The sequence below is a fragment of the Ornithodoros turicata genome, unplaced genomic scaffold (assembly GCF_037126465.1).
Source record: "Ornithodoros turicata isolate Travis unplaced genomic scaffold, ASM3712646v1 Chromosome226, whole genome shotgun sequence".
In the NCBI taxonomy this organism is placed as follows: Eukaryota; Metazoa; Arthropoda; class Arachnida; order Ixodida; family Argasidae; genus Ornithodoros; species Ornithodoros turicata.
Window position 1 is genome coordinate 11,129 of NW_026999341.1, and position 9,386 is coordinate 20,514.

Genomic DNA, 9,386 nt, shown 5'->3' on the forward strand with positions numbered 1-9,386 from the left:
GATAACAAAAAGATAACAAGAGAACAGACCACTGTACGTGGAATATTTTCATCTACAAGGTCTCCTACCGAAAAAGGGCCAGGGGCTAAAGAAAAACAGTGCTCTACAAAAAATGGGACCAAGTGTACGTGCTTGGCAGTTGTGTGGTCTATCCAAATTTTTTTTTTTCATCGCCCCTTTTCAATTCATTAGCGGTTATCCAATTTTCCAACTTTCTAATTGTCGCTTTTAGCTCTGAGATGTCAATGAGGAAGTTCGAGTACATGTCGAAAAAGACACAACTGTGAGTGGTTCGAGGTCGCTATGGCTTGTGGTTTCGTTTTTTCCCGGGTTTAAAAGGTAGTTTCAGATACAGGGCGGACCGCACATCGCCGCCCACAGTCAGGCATCGTGCGCGACGATTCCAGCGCCCTCCGCCGTACATTGACCTTGAGAATAGCGCTTGGAGACCATCCTTGGGTCAGGTCACACAAGAGGCAGATATCACGGCGCACCTATGAGAGTGCACTGCAATCGTCGCGGGCGGGCGCCAAAATATGGGGAGCGCTCTGTGGTGCCCGCTAGAGTCACTTATTTAGCTTATTTATTTAGCTTATTTAGCTAGAGTAGCTTATTTAGTGACTCTAGTGCGCGCGGCTTCTGGGACAAATTTTTAAACCGGGGAAACAACAAAACCACTAGCCATAGCAACCTCGAACCACTTCAGTTGCGTCTTTTTCGACATGTACTGCAACTTCCTCATTGACATCTGACAGCTAAAACTGGTAATTAAAAAGTTAATTAAATGACAAGGGGCGATGAAAAACATTTTTGGATAGACCACACAGCTGCCAAGCACGTACAGTTGGTTCCATTTGTGTAGAGCACTCCGTTTGTTCTTTAGCCCCTGGCCCTTTTTCGATGGGACACCCTGTATATCACAGGCAGTAGTCGCACCATGCAAAATCACTTCTGTGGAGGGCACCACAATTCTTATCTATAAACGCCCACGAACCGTTCACAGAAGGCAGAGGAGCCCCTACAGAGTAGGCTGCCGCGGGCCCCCACCACTGTCAATCCGGCACTGGCACGCATAAATAAGGCGTATTGCAGCTTGCCTTACGCCCAACTCAAACGTGAACTTGAAACTTTCCTCCATAACGATTCGTGAAAGGCACGTATTGGCTGACACTTGCGGTTTCCGCATGAACGCGAACAATCAAGCGGGTAAAGTGAATGCCGTAAAGCATGGTGAAATGGTGAAATTGGTTAAGGTGCTCGACCGGTAATTGAGAGACACGCTGTCAAATAACGTTCTAGCCATATCACGTTGAGACTGGGAGGTACCCGGGCTCGAATCCCGGTGCCGGGTGTGCTGTTTGCGGGTTTTCCTGGGCTTTCCTCAGACGCTTTCAGACATATTTCGGTACAGTTACCTTAGAAGTCGGCCCAGGACGCACATTCCCCCAGGGCGCCAGCCGTGATGTTGTCCACCTCCGTGAGGTTTACGTGTTATGCCATATTTCAACTGTTTGTGGCGCACGCGTGGAACGCATTAATGTAACTGTAAACCAAGCTTTTTAGAGTGTGCTGCGTGGACTACATCTCCTACTACAGTTTTCGCTAGCTCATTCTCTGCATCGCAAGAACTGAAGACAACCCTGACGAAGATGCATCGTCCGAGTGATCGCGCACGGTGACACAGCACAAACGTTCAGGTTAATGGCGTTCGCAATAAATAGCCAGTTTTAGCAGATCCGTAGGTCTTGCGATAACACTTCGGACAACATGACACGCCGATAGCGTGATACATTTTAAGTGGCTTACATGACGTTGATCTTTCATTGGACATCTTCCTGTGTGGTATCGTTTCCGTAGGGCGTTACCGATCGGCTAGAACACTCATAAATACTGTATTTTCGGGTGCATAACGAGCACCCCTATAAAAGGGCCGAATTTGGAAAACGTTCCTTGTATAGCGCGCACCGCAATGTTGCTGCAAGCTGCTGTACTGCCACCAGTATACACAATAAACAAAGGCGGCGTATAATATAGACATATGCTTTGTTTTAAATATATTTAGTTTCGCGGCCCTTCTAAATCATGCCAGCCTTCTGAAACGAATTCAGGATTATTGACTGCTCAATAGCACCCATAAGCAACATCGTTAATTTTTACGAAGTCCAGCGCCCTTTCGCCGGCTTTGTCAATTGACCCTAAGAAATGTGTGAGAAACTCACAGCAGACCCTGGAAGACGCTAGGATTTGTACGTCACCGACCTGGAAAGAAACTCCGCAGGAAAATATTTCCGCGTTTAACGCGCAGGTCCTATTCAGAGCACTTTTTGCTGTATAACGCGAGCGCTATAAACCGGAATAAACGGTAAGCCCCGAAAGCAGCGCGTTTTTCTGCATCCGACCAAAGCGGCACAGTGTACTGAAAGTCGAGTGCAATGTTGTCTTGTTCCCATGCGCCTGAACTCTCTGCTCCTTTCAGATGCGATAATAAAGTCCTCGTCCTTCATCTGCTCTCATGCTATCACATTTCGTACGCCGTTTGGCAGTTCGCCAAAGCGTACAGTGATTTTGTTTTTGCGATATGTTGCCACCTAGAACAGGTGGCACAATGTGCTCCCTTCCATGAGGTCAACACGATGACGCCTGGTCCACGTGCTACATCGCGCCGCCTGCACAAACGGCTACGGTGTAGCGCGTGGCAAACCAGTTATATCCTGGAATATGCTATCCGCTCCTTGCACCACGCAGGTGGAGCCAGCGTCGTATGTCCCCCAGAGCCGCTTATAGGGAGAGCTTGGCCATTAGGAGGAGCCTAACTTGAAGCGCATCATGCGACGTCAGGGCTAAGCGACCTCACTCGCCGTGCTCTATTGTTGTCCCGTGGTCAGCTGGTCGCCGTCGTCATATTGATGATGATCATTGTTAACGACACAAGGAGGGAGGACACGTGCGTACATGGTCCTTCCAAAGCCCTTCGTCCTTGAACTCTGCACTTTTGCAACAATGCCCCCCTTATCATAGGAGGCTGCGTGTCATAAGCTGGTTAACCGGTTATTCATGTAGATTAGCGAATGAGCCAGAATAGCGATAAGCGAATTCTGCTTCGATTCAGGGCGGCGCAACGATGAGTGTGACGTCAAGATAGGCTCCACTCATGAGGCAGCAAATGATCAGAGAGTGGCCAAACTCTCCCTATAAATAGCTCTGATGTCCCATACCGGTGCTGTGTAAAATGTTAGGTAGTGAAGGGTGCTCATCCTCGCTTGCTTTCACTGCGATTTGACTGCGTTGCAGCTGTTCCTGCTCTATTCGGCCTTAGAAATAGCTAAGGGTGTTGGTTGTTGTTAAAACACGGTTTCTCGCCCATTCCGGTTTCTCCACGGTTTCTCGCCCAACTTCCTGGGTAAAGTTTTCGACAAAGTAGCGCTGTCGAAGGGTCAAGGACCTGTGAATGCGCATCACTCGACTACACTCTTACCTGAGTTACTTCTATTGTTAGTTTTAGACCGTTGTTACGTGCATTTAGAAGTAACATCGGCTCAAAGGAATAGGTAACACAGGAAATTGCGAATTTTAGAAGTAACTTGGGTGTCGAAGAGCTTGGGCAGAGGTAACCTGTGGGGAAAACCCCTGTCTTCTCCTGGTTACTTGTAGGTGTTACTTCTAGTGGGAGTCCGTTACTTCTACGTCGTAATGCGTTCGCAAACAATCACAGCCGCTTTTGATCGCTTTTGGTCGCTCATCTGGCAACAGTTTACAGTATCACACGAGAAGGGACACTACATCGTCGTGTTTTGTCGGTTGCATCTTTTGAAATATGCCGCCTCTGTGGCTGACAAGTTAAATCACGCTCGTGGTTGTAGATGTGTTGTGAACTGCTTCCAAATGACGTTTACAAACAAGGACTTCTGGGGAGTGCCGAGAGGCAGATGCAAAGAGTGCGAGGACTGCAGGAAATACATAGTGGAGTCCGGCAGTCGTCATCTAAAATATGAATACTGTGCGCACAGCCCGGTTTCACATAACAGGATACGTGAAATAGGTAAGTGCGTATTTCATCATGATCGTTCGAAGTAGATTCGCCGTTGGTTCCTGTCTTATGGTAAGTCATACATGATGTGCTGTCTGCGCATATGTAAGCTGTTGGTCGCAGTGTCAACGCTCGGCCCTAGCGCATTCTGCTTCCTCTTGCCAGCTTTGCTCTCTACATCGACTTTACTTTGTATCTCTCCGTGTCGCCTTCTTGTCCCAGCATCTTTCATACGCTGAAAGGTATACGTTACCTATAGAACCATTTTGACATTGGGTTTTGTGTAACGAAATTTAACTACGAGCAAATTGTTTCCATTCAGCGTTGAAGAAGAGTGATAAGCGCTATAGTCTGTGTGTCGTAGCAATGACAACGAAAAGAAACTGGATTGTTCGTAGTACGTTGTTCTGAGAAGTATTTAGTTCTCTTACCGTTGGGTTATACTTTTCATTTCGTTTTTTTTTTTTTTCTGACGGACTTAATCGATTTTGGTGTATGGGCTAATTGCTAAAAAACTAAAGCCTAGTCGACTCACTAATGAAACGATGCGCGATATGGAATTCCTCATGAATAGGCAACTGATTGACCACTGCAGTAATTTTATGATTGCGTTTCTTTATGCCCAGGTGTGTGTGTGTGTGCGGGCGATTAGTATTTTCTTTACTTCTTGATACGGCTTGATTTTGACTTGTTCAGGGTCGTGTTGTCAATGACAGGTTATTTCGTCGTCTTACTGGCTGGTTGATGGAATTGACTCAGTCATTTTCTGGCTGATTGCCTTCTTAAATTTCAGTGACTTCGTGGTGAATGGGTCGACTGATGACTTGAGCCACTGTGATTGGTCGATGTGGTTAATTGACCGGAATGGTTGCCCACATTGATGCCTCAATTGGTTGTTATCAGTGGTTTGCTAGTACACCTGACCACTAGATAGCATCTCGCGAATTATACCGATGAAGAAAGTCAAGACAATCAATCAGTCAATAACACCGACTAGTCAGTAAACTGTTAAAAAATAAGAAATCGATCACATCTGCTACTGAATTAAATTGAGATGAATTTATCTACCAGGCAACCTAAATCTCCATCCCGATGAGTCATGCAGTGGACGAGTGGGTTTGCTGGTGGTAATTAATCTGTCAAGGGCCTGCAAACTAATGTCGACTGATTTCCCTCAGGTGGTGAAGAGCATGTTCAGGACGTGAACTTGCAGCCACAGGAGGAAACAGGTATAGCTGTATCGTTTTCCATGGTACTTATTTTCTTACATATAACGACCTGCCATCCACAAAATATTTTGCCATCTGTGTTTGTTGGAAGTTAACATTTCAGTACTCTCTTCTTTTTATGTGCATGTATCGCTGGCCTCACAATTATGCATTACACCTTGCCTTGAGGAAGTTCAATGTGAACTCCATGCTGTGGCTGGTTTCATCACTGCCGCTACATGTACAAATATGGAAGCTCGTGAATTGGAAAATCCCCCATTTTCGGTAAACGACGTTACGATACCGAACACCGAGCCTTCCAACATATCAGGTATCTACATTTTTTGCATTCATTACTCGTGCGTGCACAAGTGTAATTAAGATCTGCTTTTGCTATTAATGATGTACCCAAACAACCTGAGAACGATAAATAAGGAGTGCCCATTCCATTTTAGATATTTATGGTGGTGAAAGCGGCTCCGTCCCCACAGCAACAAGCAAGAATGAGGACAAGGTCCGTATGCATGCATGCCGCCCCTGCAATTTTACAACACAATATTTCACGCGATTCTGTGAACACATCAAAGCCCCTGTCGAGCTGTGTTCATTCTACATAGTCTCACATATGCCACCACATTGAGAAACGATATCTTAGTAGAGTATCGCCTGTGGCGATGAAACTCCCCACTCTCCAAGGTCAAAAATAAGGTTGTTGTTGATATCTTCGTTATCTTACGTTGCCAATGCTGGGTTGTGTTTTCCTGATATTCACAATAAAATACGTGCCCAGGAAAGCCCATGGTCATTGTATTTTGGTATGTCACCCGTATCGTGTTTCGTGTGTGCCTGCATGCAATTTGCTGCATGCATGCGCGGACGGGAGGAACGGGCGGGTGCAGCCCCGGAGCCCCGGGAACGGTGTTACTTCTAAATACACGATGCATCTGGTTACTTTTAGAGAGGTGACCCCGGCAGAGGTAACGCTGTACCCATCTAGTGTACAGGTAACAATATTGCAACCGGGCAAGAGTGTATACACTCTTAGCCCGGTTACTTCTAGTAAAGGTAAAAAAATTGCAATATTGTTACCTGTACACTATAGATGGGTACAGCGTTACCTCTGCCGGGGTTACCTCTCTAAAAGTAACCAGATGCATCGTGTATTTAGAAGTAACGCCGTTCCCGGGGCCCCGGTGCTGCGCTCACCTACGCACTGACGCGAGGCCGTTCCTCGCGTCCGTGCATGCATGCAGCAAATTGCATGCAGGCACACAGGAAACACAACACGGGTGACATACCAAAATACAATGACCATGGGCTTTCCTGGGCACGTATTTTATTGTGAATATCAGGAAAACACAACCCAACAACAAAGCCCGACACGGCTGTTGTATCAGCACATTGGCAACCTAAGATAACGAAGACATCGTTTCTCAATGTAGTGGCATATGTGAGACCATGTATAATGAACACAGCTCCAAAGGGGCTTTGATGTGTTCACAGAATCGCGTGAAATATTGTGATGTAAAATTGCAGGGGCGGCATGCATGCATACGGACCTTGTCCTTATTCTTGCTTGTTGCTGTGGGGACGGTGCCACTTTCCCCACCATAAATATCTAAAATGGAATGGGTACTCCTTATTTATCATTCTCACGTTGTTTGGGTACATCATTAATAGCAAAAGCAGACCTCAATTACACTTGTGCAAGCACCAGTAATGAATGCAAAAAATGTAGATACCTGATGTGTTGAAAGACTCGGTGTTTGTAACATAGCGTCGTTTGCCGAAAACGGGGGATTTTTCAATTAACGAGCTTCCATATTTGTACATGTAGCGGCAGTGATGAAGCCAGCCACAGTGTGGAGTTCACATTGAACTTCCTCAAGGCAAGGTGTAATGTAGCCTAATTGTGAGGCCAGTGATACATGCACATAAAACGAAATGGCTACTGAAATGTAACTTCGAACGAACACATGTAGCAAAATATTCTGTGAATGGCAGGTCGTTATGTAAGAAAATAAATAGCCTGGAAAACGTTACAGCTTTGTCCTGTTTCCTCCTGTGGCTGCAAGTTCACGTGCTGAACATGTTCTTCACCACCTGAGGGAAACCAGTCGACATTAGTTTGCAGGCCCTTGACATATTAATTACCACCAGCGCACCCGCTCTTCCAGTGTCTGACTAATCGGGATGGGGATTTCGGCTCCTGGTAGATAAATTCATCTGAATGTAATTCAGTAGCAGACGTGATCGATTTCTTACTTTTTCACAGTTTACTGACTAGACGGTGTTATTGATTGACTGATTGATTGTCCTGACTTTCCTCATTGGTAAGAGTCGCGAGATGCTATCTGGTTGTCAGTCGCACTAGCAAACCACTGATAACAACCAATTAAGGCATCAATGTGGGCAACCATTCCGGTCAATTAACCACATCGACCAGTCACAGTGGCTCACGTCATACCGTGCAATCAGTCGATCCATTCACAGCGAAGTCAGTGAAATTTACGAAGGCAATCAGTCAGAAAATGACTAAGTCAATTCATCAAACAGCCAGTAAGACGACGAAATAACTTGTCATTGACAACACGGTCCTGAACAAGTCAAAATCGAGTCGTCTCAAGAAGTAAAGAAAATAGTCATCGCCCACACACACACACCTGGGCATAAAGAAACGCAATCATAAAATTACTGCAGTTGTCAATCAGTTGCCTATTCATGAGGAATTCCATATCGCGCGTCGTTTCATTAGTGAGTCGACTTGGCTTTAGTATTTTAGCAATTAGCCCATACACCAAAATCGATTAAGTCCGTCAGAAAAAAAAAAAAAAAACGAAATGAAAAGTATAACCCAACGGTAAGAGAACTAAATACTTCTCAGAACAACGTACTACAAACAATCCAGTTTCTTTTCGTTGTCATTGCTACGACACACAGACTATAGCGCTTATCACTCTTCTTCAACGCTGAATGGAAACAATTTGCTCGTAGTTAAATTTCGTTACACAAAACCCAATGTCAAAATGGTTCTATAGTCCAGACCTGCCGAACAGCTAAAGGAGCCTAATGTCGTTATACTCGACTTTTGTCGGCAAGTTTTAAGCGGAGGTCAGATGGCGAAACAGATCAGTTATCCAGATGGGTTATGTAGTCAAGAGTTTGAAGGCACCACATCTGGGTATGTCATCCTTTGAGGGCTTACAAGTTGTTAAATTCTGGGTTTCAATGAAGCGGTTACCTACAAGAACAAGTACCCAGGTCTATTCAGGGGTCTTGGCAAAATGTTAAGGGAGTGTTGCTTCGAGCTTCGGGCAAATTCTTCCCCCTTTCGGTTCCTCTCTCACGTACGTGAGTTCCCGTTACATTGAGACGACTTGGTAAGAACGAACTTAACGACATGGAAGCAACTGGAATTATACGAGAAATAGAAAAACCCCTAACCTTGGTTAGGGTGTGTTCCCTGGGAAGGAAAAACCAACAAAAAAATCCTGGTGTTCCCTAATCGTTCCGGTAAAGAAGCCGTCTGGAAAGTATGCGTAGACCTTCCCAAACTTAACACGTGTGTAAAACGAGAAAGACCGATAATTCCTACCGTGGAGGAAGAGGTTTTGGGCATCGTCGGGCCTGCGAGGTTCTTCACAAAGTTGTACGCAAACTTTGGGTTTTACCAGATACCGTTAACTGAGAGAGTCAAGAATTCACCATCTTTATAACAAATTTCGGTCGCTATTGCTTCCGCAGACTTCCTTTCGGCATTACATCGGCACCTGAGGTTTTCCAGAGGAAAGTGTCTCAAATACTGGACACCATGCCTGGGATCCAGAACCTAATGGGTGACGTACTCATTTTCGGAGCGACGAAAGAGGAGCACCACAGCCGCTTATTGCGAGCGAATGTCACGTTAAATCCTGACAAATGCGAGTTCTTCTGTCGAACCACGATTTCATTCCTCCGCGTGATCATTGACGAGTACGGAATTTATCCTGATTCCCGTAAGGTTGAAGCAGTGAAAGCCATGAAACCTCAAGGTAGCGCTTCCGAGTTACGGCGAATACTCTGCATACTAAATCAGACTATCCTTGACTTTGCTGACCAAGAGCGAGGAAGGCTCCGCCTCCAAATGGCGCGCCAATAGGAGGACTCGGGAG